The following is a 13,634-nucleotide window of genomic DNA, read 5'->3' on the forward strand; positions in this document are numbered from 1 at the left end:
CTCATGTTTTTTTTTTTAAAAAACACAAACAAAACACCAGAACATCCAAAGCACAAGTCCAATCAACAGATTACTCCGGGATTCTTTCATAAAACTCACACATGTTCATATCAGATCCAGGTAATAAAAACATAACTAACATTGGCTAGAAAGATTTTCATGTGCAAAAATCATTCTCAGCCAGCAAAAGACTATGGAGAATAGTAGCAGAGATGTTATTCACATACAGTCAGAAGAATACGCTTTAACATTTAATCATCAAAAAGACCGGAAGTGAAAGAGAGAATGCTGGTGAGATAACATTAAACATTGAGATATGAAACTAGTTGTTATTACTCCTTTTACTTGCAGTTTATCTCATGTAGCCAACTGCTAACTATTAGCTACAAGAAAGTAAAAGAAGGCACATGAACTCATCTGGTACACGTCTGTATTAACTGTCAGCTGTAGTGACAGTTTACAGTAGTTAATCTGGTGCTGATTGTGAGAACTATCATAATCATTAAGTTACTCCACTCAGTAGCAATTGCAAATTGAATTGATTTCCAATTCCAAAGAGAGTTATTCAGTGCATTTTTTATATTTGGAAAACATAAAACAGAACATAAGAGATTACCATGGTATGAAAAACATCTTGGATCACAAGCTACTCTTTACCATAAACACTACCTGTGCTCAGTTAACCTGAAAGGCCTGTTGCACTACATTCTAGACACGCTCTTTCCAGACAAAACTACCAAAATATGACCCTAGAGGTATTTAATGAAGCAACCAGAACATCCTAACCTCATATGAGTTACAGAAAATCAGAAGAAAAAAAACAGTTAAAGCCTCTCAGCTTTGAAACATTACTAAAATCAAGGCAATGGTATAATTATACTACATGGACTGGTATAAATATGCACAAATAAATACATGATGTAAATATTGGTTTTGTTGGCATTTTTTTTCATTAAAACATATTTCATGGAATAGTTTGAATTTCATCTTGTGTACAAATGCGTCAGAGTTTGTCAAGTAAACTCACATGCAAGTGCTGCAGAACTTAATGGGACTTTTGCCAATTGATTTAATTAAAGCAGGCTCAGACCATCTCTGAAATAATGTCATATATAAGTTGGTTAAGATCACAAAGCCCTTCCTAGCTTTGAAGACAAATTTAGAGATGGTGAACGGTCAGCTTGATTTCCCCATATATTTAATGTATTTATCTAATTAAGAGGAACAATAAAATGTTTTACATGTGCCTTGCAAAAATACATCTACCCTAAATGACAGCACCACATCCACTGAATTAAAGACCTTCATTGACCTTTTAGAAGAGAATGCTGCAAAAAGACTATAAGAAGAGAAAGGACAGTCTTGTGATAAAACAATTGCATTCCCCTTTCAATAACTCAGTTGTTTCATTGCCTCTGACACAGAAATTCTATGTGGCAATGGACAAGTAGTTCAAGCCAACATTTTCATCAGTGCTGTTTTCAGGTCCTAAATGTGAGGCATAGGGTCTGGTGATACGTTGTGTTCAGAAAGTGATTAATTGATGTCTCTGGAAGGTGGAGATGGTCACCAATTCTACTAAGAATTGGAAAAATGGTATCAATTTTTCCTATTCATTGTTCTTCTGGTTATTTAGAGAAAATTGCATCATCTTACTGCATTTACTTTTTCCTGGAGAAAAAAAAGATGCTACTATTTAGACTTTTGTCTCAGTTCTCCACTTGTCCAATGAAAGAATATTATCTACTTCCCCCCCCCCTTCTCTGTGTTATCATTAAAATGGCAATCTTCTTCAGCAGGGATGGTATTACTCTACACATTTTTAATATTCCTGATTATGTCCAAGTAGAACAAAGCTTTAAGCTTAGTTTAAGCCTTTAGGAGATACCTTCTTCAATCATGAAAGTGATATATTTTTCATTCATAGTATCTGTCATTGTAACGGACTTTATCTAATAGACAATATTTGCATAAAATAAAGGTAATTTGGTTTTGGATAAACCAAAGTATGTGAATTTTTTCTATATTTCAAGCAATGACTCAAAGCTCTTGGGCATAGTCCATTTGATACATTAAAATAACTGCTCTGTGGTCTGCAGGTTCTTAAATCTGACAACCACTCCATAACATAGGACTGTACTACTTTGTGTTCTGTTGCTGCAGAGTCAGCAGAGGGAGCACAACATAACTAAAAAAAAAACCTCTTTCCAAGAACTCTGCTGACACAATCAGTGATGCTCTTAAACAAACAAACAAACAAGTACATAAAAAGAGCCTTGTTGGCTGATATGCCCAATTCAGTGCTTGACAAAATCAGTAAGCTTCAAACTGCAGCAAGAAAAAAAACGTAACAGCAAAAAGCTATAAAGACTTGCTTTAAAAATTCCATTACAGAATTTTGTTTTGTTATGTTTGCATTACCAAGAAGCAGAGATAAAAAGGATTTTTTCTTTTTATCTGTGCACATATTCAAAACATTGGTATAATTCAGGGCAGAAATTGTTTCATTTATGTGATGATGCGTCCACTGAACAGCAATATATTGGTAGGACTTAAAACAGTTATCCAAAGCAGTCTTTTTTCAAGCAAACTACACATTAGAAACCACTGTGTGGGAAAAGGACCCAAGCTTACTTAGGCATCTGATAGAATAAGTATTGACAATTTTTTTTTATTGTCAATTCAAATGGTTTTTGAAAACTCAGTACTGCCTTTCAGCATTCCTACCCTAGGCCTGTGTATTGTAGCAGGAACAAAAGTACTTCTGCATGCACCTTGGAGGCAAGCACACTCTTGCTTCTACCACTGTCTCAGTAGACCTGTTATTTTTCTTTTCAAGTGTGAATTTATCAAAAATATTTACAGGAATGAAAATTGAGCTTACTGTAGAACAAAACTTTTATGGATTTGTTTCAGTTAGAGAACTCTAAACTAAAACTCTCTGCCCCACTTAATTTACCTGCAAAACCAAAGAAAATACTTAGTGTCCTCTAGCAAATGTTGAATGTCAAAATCAGCTCCATGATAAGAAATGAGTTAGTGAAGAAGTAAGTTCATAGCTGATTTGGTGCACTTTGAACATCAACACTCCAAGCACAAGATCAAGACAATAGATGACATTTTCTTCTCTGTTCCTCAGATCCAGCCCCCAAGCCATCTAAACATGGCCCAAAAATAAACACATCCATTAGGAAAGATACCTGACAATACCAAAAACATGCAACATAGACAATATACTTTTGAAAGAATGGGAATAAACATTCCATGTAAAAACAAGCCTAGTGGCTCTAGACAAAATGGTTTTGTTACATCTTTAAGCAGAGGAGGAGGGATGTATCACCACTGCGGCAGGGTGCAGCCAACAAGCACACCTCAAGGGTTAATCATTGAGTGGGAGGGGTATGAGCTTATGAAAGTCTCCTTTACAGTCTGCTGTACTAACCTGCAGAACCAGCACAGGACTAAAATTCTGATAGCAAAAAGAAAAGCAATAAGCTGGGGCTGAGTGGAATGTTAAGGGTGTGACAACAAACCAGATACTCCCAGGAACGTCTTGAAACACTGCCACCAGATGCAAGTTTCTGTCACATCTCCACAATGAAACCATGGAGGAGTGTTGAAGACTGGATGGCTTAAGAACCAGGCTGAGAAATCCAAGTGGTGCACTGTGCAAGGGCCGCAGAGAACAGTGTCACCGAGATCCTTCAAAAAGCCAAATAAAAAGTAAGGGAGGAGTCAACCCATTCATCCTCTCAGCAAGGTTGCACAGTAAAACATCAGAAGAAACTTGAGAAATGGTGTAAATCCAAACACTTGAAAAGGCCAAAGGCAAGCAACTCATAAATCAGTAGGAAATGTATTTTATTCCTATAATTGAATTATAACTACAAGCTGTGATCACTAAAAGCACAGTCCATAAAATTTACTACAATGTTTAGGAGGTAGCTGCTAATAGAAAGAAGAAAAAAAAGCCCATTCAGAGAATAATAGAGCTGTTTAATTTAAAATATATTTTCTATTCTGTGCCTATGGAATTCACACAAAATGGTAAATGGCCTGGGTTCTTATTTGAAATAGCAGCATTTTATACCCTTGCACCAACATAAACCATTGTAAATATAAATACAAATGAGAAACAAGCTCAAAAATGCCACAGGCTACTCAGATATACTACAAATTCTACCATCTTATTTTAATTATTTAACATAGGTTTTGTTGCATTCTGATACTGGATAGACATCGATGAAACTTTAAGTTATTTCAGGATATAAAAGAAATTGATTGCAAAGCTGTGCTCAAATAAGAGCTTAAATAGAAATTGAGAATAGTGGGCAATGGAAGATAGCTGTATAACAAAAACTGATTTATATATCTGACAAACTTCATAGACAGATAAAGAGCTCAGATTTAAGATGGACAGCACTTCCAAATCATGTGGAACATAACTACAAAATTCTGGAAGTGACACGGTGTTGGGCTCCCGGTGGTAAAAGACTGACTACAATAGAAATGAGAGTGTTCTTCTACTGTCACAAGACTAACAGAACACTGAGCTGTACAGACAATTTCTGCTCTGTTAACTCAGATTCAAAGTTTGTGGGAAAGGACCCTCAAATTGTTCAAATTGTTCTTAGAAATACTTGAGCAGAAAAACTGCACAGTTTTCTAGTTACAGGCAGCTGCAGACCATGCTTTGTGAGGTGCCATGTATTGAAACTAGAATTAATCCTGATGAAAGACTTATTTTCTAATGCTTTTTGTTCAAAAAGTCTTAAAAACACCTCCAACTCTTCAAAATAGAAATTATTGTTATTTCATTCCACTGAACAACAACAAAAAAAACCCAACCACCCCCAAAAGCATAAAAATCTGAAAAATAACATATTGCTGATTGCTAATACAAAAATCAGAATAAACGTCTACAGAATTCTAATGGGCAAAGATCATATATTGGTATTTACAATATGCCCACTTGCCTTAGTAGAGCTCAAATCTGGATCATTTTGGTTTTGAGTGATTTGAGGAAACCAGAAACAAACAACTTGTCTCTAACTTGCACTGGCAATATTGTAAAACTGTCTCATGATATAAAATGTAGGCGTTACTCTCTATGAATCATTGTGATTTAAAAAAGGATACTGATAGATAGGCAATGAATCACAATCAGTTTTGTAATCAGAAAAAGCTGGCTTCTTAAGAAAGACCTTTGCCCCCTTTGGCAAAGCATAACAACTAAATGTGCCAAGCTACTAAGGAGTACGCCTTCTCTTGTCATGTAAGTGGCCTCATAAGACTGAGGGAAGTAATTGACTTTAAAATATATTAAAAAATGCTGTGTTGTATACAAGATAGCAAAGCTTTATCAACTAAAAAGTCACAACACAATTGACAAGAGTCTTAACATTCTCATAACTGTGCTTGGCTCCAAGACTCAATGTGCCTTTTATAACTGGCATGTATTTATACCAGGCAGACTTCCTATTACTCAGGTCTAGTGAAAGTTTTACTAACTACAGGAAATTAATATAATTCAAAAATTTCATATTTGTGCAGCTTAACCTACACTATTTTTAAAAAATTATTATTCTTTTTTTTGCCACTGACTCAATATGAGAGAACAATCTGCTTCCAGATTCTTTGAAACTGGATTCTTGCTGTGCTAAATAAGGTGACTAAGACAGTGTTCCAGAAACCTTTTCATATATCCCAAAGATGTACAATAAGATAATACAAATTTTAATTAATTTAAACATAAAATGTCATATCATATAATGGATATATGCTCTTTTTATTAACAGTAACAAAACCAGAAATTACCAAGGAGTTAAGAAACCTTTTCATTCTCTAAGTTTTCAGTCAGATTTATAAGTTCAATGCATGCCTTTAAAAGTAATTTAAGAGAAAATTCCACACTCAGAAGTTCATATGCAGAACAGTGACTGTGCTCTCAGATGTCAAACTTAGATCGAAGTCAATAGAAAGTGTTATAGCTTCAGTAAAAATTCATTGTTTAGGCCACAGTTAAGCAAAACACTCACTTATATGCTTTATTTTCAATATTGTATTACTGTTAATGGTATCTAAATACCTGCTTAAAGTTAAGCACTTTGAAAAACTCAGTTCCTGGCTAAGGAAGGACTTCTTTAGCTAAGGCATATTATTAAATTACATTTCATATACATGTATACACACAAATAAATCAATGTATGTTGTAATACAGATCCATGAGATATTAGGTTCTCATAAAATGCCGTATTTTCTATGTAAAATTACTGTTTCTCACTAACCACAGTGACAACACTGTGCCCAGAGTTAATACACTCACAACTACCATGAAACACTAGTCGCAATGTTTAGCCAGATGCCTACCGTATGTTGAAATAGGAAACTGTCCCAAAGTATTCAAGTGTAGTAGAAAAGCTACCTAGTAAATTTATACTGTGCTCACGCATGATTCATTATATGAAAATTTGCAAATTCCTCTGTGGCTTCATAAGCCTTTGCAAGATTATCTAAGATTTAAGCATGTAGTATGGCAAAATATACAAGAAGACATGTGTAAGCACTGAAGTTACTTGCAAGACAATCTTATGCTCCATTGCTTATTTGGTTTCATTCGGTCATTATCACTCTGTTTTCTAATGTATTTTAATATACTACTCATGGACTCTTCCTTAAAAATGGTGCTTAGTCAATAATTATCAACTAAGATACCAATTTAGCAAGAAATTTTAGAATAGATGTACTTCATTGTGAGATTCAAATCTGAATACAAAGTTTGTATTTCTTTTTGAAATGTTAGTAACTTTAGCAGTAAATGTTGTATATTATGTGCACAATATCCAGTTACTGTTTTTCTTCTAAGACATGTTAGATGCAATAAATTTTAAACTAACACTGAAGAATTTTTATAATATTAATACTTAAATAACCACATAAAGCTTTCTCAGTCTACTTAGTAGTAGTAGAGAATTTATTGGTATCTTTTTACGGATGCATAATGCTGTTGGTAAGAAGCCTGGGATTTTTTTCTTTCCTCAGACTCTGTCATGTCAGTGCTTTTTAATGTTCACAAGACAGTAAACTTAAGTATTGTTTCCAAGAGATGAGCTAATAAGGCATACAACTGTAATAGGGTAAAATATACTCATTAACATCCTAAATGCAGTTCCCTGCCATGGCAGAATACTGAATACTCCCACAGGAAGAGGAGGAGGAGGAACAAATGCAACATGAGTTTAAACTCATTCCTTGAATTAAATCCCACTTTTAAAGTTTTTCCTGGCAGTCAAATACATTGCAAATTATCCATGAAAATGCCTCTCTGATATCAGGATGAGCCGTTTTCATCACAAAGCTGTCATCTTCTAAAATACTAAAAATGTAAAAGGTATTTTAATATGGTAAGACTATTTGTAGGGTCCATATAATTTGATTGATCACTATTTTTTATTTAGTATAACTTAAAATATTTTAACCTGTTGGATGATCACTAAATCCTAAAAGTTAAAAAGCATCATGTTGCAAAACTCATTCATTAATGTAAACATGTTTAGGGCTATTTGTGCATTAAATACAGAAAATATCTCAGCATAACAGGAAACACTTTCCTATATATAATTTTTCTTATATATAATTATATATAATTTCTGATATATGCCAAGTGTAAGATAATACTCTCTGTATATGTGTGTGTACAGCCAGGAAACTCTGTGATGTCAAGCTAGTTCAAACACCTCAAAGCTTGAGAAAGTAGATAAATAAACCAAGGAGGGCTTACCATTTAGCATTCTCCTCTTCTAGATGCCACATAAATTAATCTAGCACAAAAATATGTTCAGATTTTGTGTCAAATACAGTTATTTACACACTGTTATTGAAGTGTATTTTCGTTAGCTGCTGAAACTCTTCTATCAGACATTTGTAAACTTGGAAGGGTACTACCAGTGATACGCGTACCACTTCAGAGTGCAATGTTGCCCAATGCAGACATGAAGGACCCTACTCTTTACTCCATTACAATTGTTGCCATTACTCTGACAAGAGAAACACCAGGCAAAAGAAAAATGGTTGATTATGTATAACAGCAGGCTTTGTACCAGCCTACAGCAAGAACAACTAAAATAATTTAATAATAAAGACACGTGAACTTTTGTACACCTATCATCTGTTGTACAAATGTATATTTCTTCTTCTAAATTAGCAAAAAAACCCCAAAAACCTTCTCAACTGCACGAACTGAGAAGCACGTAACCTGCTCAGCCACTTTTCAGCAACAGAGCAATCTCTTGTCATCTGACTACTGTACTTTTGACCTTCCAAAATATTCCCAATTAAAATACATTGACAAGTTTTTACATGTGATTCAATAATTATTGTTCTCAATAGTGTAGGATACTTATCGCATATTTGGATCAATGTTCTTTGCATCTCATGTACTCCATCTTTCTAAATATTAATTTTTCCAGATAGCTTTAAAACTATCCCATCAAGACAACTTCAGGCTGCCTACACAAGGAGTGTAGAATCAGGTCATAAGTAGGGTAAGCTTGCTTTTGTAACTGAAATTGCAACATTGTGAGAAGTATTTAATGAGCACGAGTAAATTAATTATGAATTGCGCTCTAAATTTAAGTTACCTTGAACAGTTCCACTTCTGAATCCTCTATTGGACTACAGGACAAGAGCATCACGAGGATCTTCCCTATTCTTGTTTTTTTGGGGGTCAGTACAAAATACAACATAATATAACATGTACTCTGTATTTTATTCCAGAAGACAAATAGGTAGAAGCTTTCTGAAGGAAATTTAGCACTGAAAACTATCTGACTATCATAAGAGCTAGACAAAAAATATTAATTTTAAAGCCTCTGTATGACTGAATAACAGCACTCTGAGAAAAAGAACACTAAAATATCAACTATAAAAACTCAGGATTAAGTTAGCACCAGCTTACGTCCTTTCATGTTATTGTATTTCCTACTTTCAAGAAAAATTATAGGAATTTCGTTAGGAATTTTCTATTTGATATACTTCAGAAAAACTTGCAGACTGGAACTTAAACCTACACTAACTACTGAACAGAGCAAAAAAAATCAAAACCAAAACCAACGAACCCAAACAGAGCCCAGGATCAGAGTAACTGTGAAACAGATGACACCAAGAAGCCCTAGAACAGCACTGTATTATCTTGAGTTCTAAACTAAATAAAATGGGTTAAAATTATGAGTTTATGGGCTAACAATTTCCTTAGCAAACTCTAAGTAGTCCTGGATGTCAGTGTATACATTGGACAAATCAAACTATTTTCATGTCATTTCCATTCCTACCATCTAATACTAATAAAAAAACTCCCTTTACCACTCAGAAAGAAAATATCACAATACATGCATTCAGATAATGCATTATCAGGGCAACATTATATGACAATTCAAAAAAAGAGTACATGTTCAGTTGTTATACAAGGTTATTTAAGCCTTCTGTCACCCATCCCTCAGTAGTTTTCTGAGAAAAGGCCCCCCATCACAAATTTTTCTGAGAATCTAACACGAGTCTTTGGGAGCAGCACAAAATTTGACAGAGATATTTAACTCTTTTCCAAACATACTATTCAAGGGAAAAAAATCCTTTATAACTTTCTCTTAAGGATATGGAAGTAACTTAATAAAAACACAATGGCTAAGTGCTGTTTGAACCTGAATGAAAAGATGAATATTCTCCCTGCACCCCTTTGATAAGAAAAAGTACACAAAATATTGGGGGGGGGAGGAGAATACAATTTCATCTTTTATTTAATTTCAAAATCATTAATGCACTTCGAAAAGAACTTAAATATAACCTGGATAATGATACATTAATGCAAAATTCTACAAAGTCCTGACTTTGTTACTGATGCATGAACTTACTGTATTTTCTAATAAGAGATCTGGCAAGGTTCAAATTTTACAGTGTGCATGAAGACTAAAAGGAAAGAATTTTTTTGATCTTATTTTCTGTTGGGTTGCTCTTCCTCTATGTCATTAATATCCTAAGAATATGTCTGCTATGACTTGGCTCTGCTTTTGTCAACCTTTCTGTTTTGAAGTAAAATTTTCTCCAATTATCCATTGAAATTGCCATGCTTTCCCCATGAAGGAACAAACATTTTTACCTGCCAAGGTATGGAAAATTGTTTCACACAACTCACTTGTTCCTTCATATGAACTCCTGCATTTCCTGTAAGTGTCATTCATCCAGAAAGCAGGGTGTATTTATAGTAACGTTTAAGCAAACATTATGTCTGGCAATAAACAGCATTTGTTTAGCAGTTCCATGGCTTTTGCTACTGTTCTTTGCTTCTGTAATAAACTAACATTTTAAAAATTGTGTTTGATGTTATTCTTCAGTTATTAATTGGTGATCTTTAACTCAGAGTGTCCACGCATAGCAAGTCTCGCTCTTGTCACACACTCAAAGTCAGCAGAGTTTTGGTCTGCATAGTGACTGTGTAACTGTACAAATCATTCTATTAAAGGAAGATGGAAACTAGTGCTGCTATTTTTGACAAGAAATTTTCAAGAGTTAAAATGACATCGCTTTAGGACACCAAACAGAAAGTAGAGTATCCACAGCTAAGAACAATTTACTGTTCAGAAAAAGTTATTAACGTATACTTTCAGAATTCTGTTATTTTTAACAGCTAATCTTAAACAAATGCTTTAACAATGAACACTAAACAGTGATTTTTGTAAATTTCTTTGTTTCCAGCTGTAAAGAATCCACCAATGCTTGACTAAATCAGTAAAGACTCTGATTGTACTTTGTATTTTGTACATAAATATTGTGGAGAGCATGAAGTGTCTACTAGCTCTAAGCTAGAAAATCTGTGTGCCCCAGTCACCTATGTTCATATGGATTTCAGATTCTATGAAGCTCTGTATATGAGACTGAGAATTGCCTATAGAGATTCTGGTTCATGTAAACGTACCTGCTTTCTTTAAAAATATGAACTGCCATTCCAATTCTATCTTTGACAGCTTTTTCTAGTTTCAGTTGAGGAGAAAACTGTATAATCAAGTTCTACCGCTGTTTCAGTAAGATTAATAATTATAGGGTTATGCAACATTAACAATAGTGGTACAAGCAAAGCAGCTATGTTAAATTTTAACAGCATTAAAAAGAGGGGAAGAAAGAGATTGAGAAAATTTCAGTTCCCTTCTCTGTCATGTGTTCTTGTCATCATCTTTTTTTTTTTTCTATATTTAAAATACTTTAAGAATTTCTTCTGCAAGTAATCTAAAAGGACAGCTAACAGCAAATCTTTCATTTTCATGTCATGATAAATAGATGTATACACCACAATTCAAGACAAAAATGTGTATTAAAATGCTTATATTTATAGCTAACTTCTTGCATATTGTTCTAGGACATTTATGGAGAAAGTTAGTATACCGAAAAATATCATATTAATTAACTTTCTGGAAAGTGTTATTTTGAATAATTACATGCAACTGTATTTCTTTCATCTAAATATGCATGTCATTTTCACATACAAACCACAAATTATATACTGGAATTTTGCCCATATACTATGGGATGCTTGATAACTTGATTGGTTTATTTTTAAATCAGTTATTCATCTTCAATTTGGACAGAATACCAATAGTTAACCTTGCAATAAATTATGTTGTCATACCCCATTATTCTTTTAAGGAGATTCATTTTCTAGGCAAGCAAGTTTAGTGTGAGGAACTAAAAGTTATTGCTGTGACTTTTTGTAACCCCTCAAGCAGGCTTGTGAACAGCTAAATATCATGTGGCTCTGATATATACTAAGGATAAGTTACTGTGACTTCTACTTTTCTAATTTTTTTTAATTGCTAAACAAAAATCAATAGTTTGCAAATTTCTGTATGTTGAACTTGAAGCATGACCACAAGACAGATGGTCAGTCTCTTCAAAGATTCAGTTGTATTTAAAAGGAATCATATTAAAATACTATTGAGATTATAACAAAAAAATAAATTCTTAAGGGACATCTGGGTTACATCCAGTGCAATGTACTGTAATATAGAGCTGAATAAGGATAAGACACTTCTTGCATTCACGGCGCATGCAAAACTCCCACTGAAACTGTTTGAACCACCTTTAATCCAGAAGATCAGAAGGGGTCTTCAGCAGCAGACTGCTTCCTACACCCTATACTTCCTGTCCTTTGTGTAACAAGGTGTGAATGCCTGTTTTAAACCTTATTACTATACTCTGTAGAAAATAAGAAATTATTTTGCAGCAGCTTAGTTGACCCTTCGCCAACAGTAATATACTTGGTTTAGAGGTATATGATAAGGATGAAAATAAGGACAACTATAATCTAATTCCATTACACGTATCTAAACTGGGAGAGCTTGGGAATTTAGAACCTGGTTTTGATCTCTAACCTTCACTTTCTACTATCACTGTATCATCACAAAATAGGTTAAACACCAAACTATTTGCAAAGCAGAAACTGGTTTTCATTGGGTTACAAGAAGACAGTATTCACCTCATAGCTTTATATAGGCACACCTTTCCAATGTAAAGGACGGGCTTGTAAAATGTGTGTGGCATACTATGTAAAACTACTACAATTAGAGAATGGTCTCCCCTGTATTTTGAGAATTCCTAAATTGTTTCTGATGTAAACTGGTATTGGACTTGGTTCATTGTTTGGAACTATGGAATATTTTGTACAACTCTACATAATATGCTCACTGAATCAGACAAGATAATTTGGCGTCAAACACTAGTTCCTTTAAAACTGACTGTAAAATTTCTATCAGTTTACTTAATTTACCTTTTGTGGGATGATGACAATGGCATGTGGTTTTGAACAGGAATTCTGCACCTCCTGGTCAATATCTGAACATAACATAGCCACAATCTCTGCCAACACAAACATACATACCATACTAAGCAGGCTCTCAAATTGAACCTCCTCCTTCCTCAGACATTCTGAGGAAATAATTTGTCTATAATCCTACGTTAGGGAAAAGAGTAGAAACTATTGATCCTGAGATCACAATAATATATAAGCTGATCAATAAATAGCTTCCTCACAAGGTTTACATCTCAATGAACGCAGAAAAATTTGCCATTTCCATTATGTTTGTCAGATACAAAGCCCCCAGATTATCAATGGGTTATGTACTGTCAATTGTAGAGCTCAACTGGGTCTTGTATCTTGCCAGTTGTATCTTTATTTTACTATTTGTTCTCGGATGTTAAAAACACTATTGGAAGCAGTTCAAAAATACATTGTTGGAAAATTGTTAAAGCCCTAGTCATACAATGTCATTTTGAAGCTCCCTGGGAATTTAGATTTGCACAGCTTATTAGGATATGACCTTTCCCTTGATTTTTTTATTTTAAGATCAACTTAACATGAGATTTCCCCAGTGGGAGTTGCTGTGTTTCCTTCACAGATAAGGAAAAGAGCAATGGCAACTCCGTATAGAGACAACTTTCATACATTTCTACAGTACGGACAAGTTTGTGGTCTTGACAGACATCCAATGCATTCCTAGAGGTTGAGAGGAAAATCATGCGGTACGTTAACTAAAAAAAACCCCAGGAACATAACAAAGGTATTTCCCTGAATCTTTCACCCTTTCCCCACC

Source organism: Haliaeetus leucocephalus, unplaced genomic scaffold (genome assembly GCF_000737465.1).
Source record: "Haliaeetus leucocephalus isolate CR32 unplaced genomic scaffold, Haliaeetus_leucocephalus-4.0 Scaffold984, whole genome shotgun sequence".
Classification (NCBI taxonomy): domain Eukaryota; kingdom Metazoa; phylum Chordata; class Aves; order Accipitriformes; family Accipitridae; genus Haliaeetus; species Haliaeetus leucocephalus.